The sequence below is a fragment of the Odontomachus brunneus genome, unplaced genomic scaffold (assembly GCF_010583005.1).
Source record: "Odontomachus brunneus isolate Ranch 3 - 2012 unplaced genomic scaffold, Obru_v1 Obru_scaffold_070, whole genome shotgun sequence".
NCBI classification, from domain to species: domain Eukaryota; kingdom Metazoa; phylum Arthropoda; class Insecta; order Hymenoptera; family Formicidae; genus Odontomachus; species Odontomachus brunneus.
The window spans coordinates 92,940-94,904 of NW_022639520.1; positions in this window are offsets into that span (position 1 = coordinate 92,940).

Below are 1,965 nucleotides of genomic sequence, written 5' to 3' on the forward strand. Positions count from 1 at the left end.
GGACTATAAACGGATCATAATCAATGCTCGTTACGAATTGATCTTGATAGGTTCACGCAACGATTACAGTTGCTTGGTGGGACATGCAAACTCTGATCCAAAGATTGATTTGTTCAAAATACAATGGTAAATGCCTCACGTTATGCTGAAAGATGTAAACAGACTGTCTATGCTGCGAGTTCTGGAAAGCGGCTGATATTTGAGCATGAGTTTTCGCTCGTAGTATTTATACGAATTTCCACTCCTACAGAGCACGACCAAGCATTCGTGGGCTGTCAAGACGGCGACTCAGCTGGAGAAGCCGCGTTACGTCATCTTTGCTCTGCAGACTGTTCGAAAGAATTCTTTCACTGGTAATGTTACCATATTCGACCACTGTAATCTGACTAACGTAAAACTCTATTTCAACTCGGAATTTTATCCGTACGACGATATAAATTTGGATTTCGATAAACAGAGATACGCCGTTTTGTACAATATGTACGCACATTTCCGCAAATCATATTACGGATGTGACAACGACAATGTGTTGTTCGATCCCATACAATTTATTACTCATTATCCGTGTGTGGTCATTGATTGCTCGCGACAAAACGAATCCATCAAGACCGCCACTGTCGATGTGAGAATTGAATTCGACTGCAAGGAGAATATACTGATGGATACCACAGCTTACTGCCTTATTCTGCACGATCGCATTGTGGAGTACAGTCCCCTGACCAACATTGAGCGCAAAATCACATAAAAATGAAGGTGCCTACATTTGTGGACCTGCAAGGATTCACGGTTGAAATGAGATTTATCGTAAAAGAGAGCGATACTTAGGAATGGAACTATTCTCTTCCATTATGTTTTTGCGAGTCCTATGCCGTGGCATCTTCTCACGAGAGCTGACAAATCGAAAGCAGCATAGTTGGCGGCTAATCATCATGGTCTGCAATGGAATGATGGAATTGTCCCATACAACAAAGCGAAATGTTTGATCACAGACGCTGTGATCAGCGAAACCAGTGAAGAATCCAAACTTGTCTACGTCAAGGGATACGAGAAACGAAAGTGGCTGACGAATCTCCTCGATGATGATGTGAGGGGCAAAGTGATCGTTGAGACTCTGGATGCGGATTATGAGGATATGGTGTTATTGGACAAACTGAATGAACCCAACATTTTACGATGTAATAATTATACAAAACATTGTACGTTACAAAATGTACTAAAAATATTTAATTGGTGGTGGTGTCAGCTTTAGAAAGAATTGTTTAACTTTGATATGTATAATAAATTTTTATTATATTGTGTGGTTACATTTATTGATGATACTCTTTAATAATAATAATAATAATAATAATAATAATTTTATTTATCCAATAATAATATATAATAATATATAATATATAATAATAATAATAATAATAATAATATATATATAATAATAAATATATCAATATAAATTAAGGATTATTTCAATTTCGCCGTAATTGATTTTAATTATTTCTACTTCCTCATCCTCCTCTCTTCCTCCTCCTCCTCCTCCTCCCTTTCCTCGGTATCCATATCATCATCTTCCTCTCCACTGCTAGCATCAATTAATTCGATGGTATTTTCTTCTGAAATCAAATTTGAAGATTAATTTTAATTGTTTCATATACACAGAAAAAATTAAAAATTTTATGTGAAATTATTTCAATAAATATTGTGTGCTGTCTTACTATTATCGGTCGACTGTTCCTCATTTTTATGCTCCTCCTCCCTCTCATCAGCCTCCATCTCCTCCTCCACCTCCTCCTTCCATTCCTCGGTAGCTAAAATTGGATTAATTATTATTTTAAAAAATATAAAAATCAGAATTATGCAATCTATTAAAAATTTATGTGGGGGGCTTTGTTGTAATAAAATCTCTTCTTCCTTCTCATATATGGGTCTACGAAATTCCGTATTGTACAACATTTTTTTGTATCTTTCTCT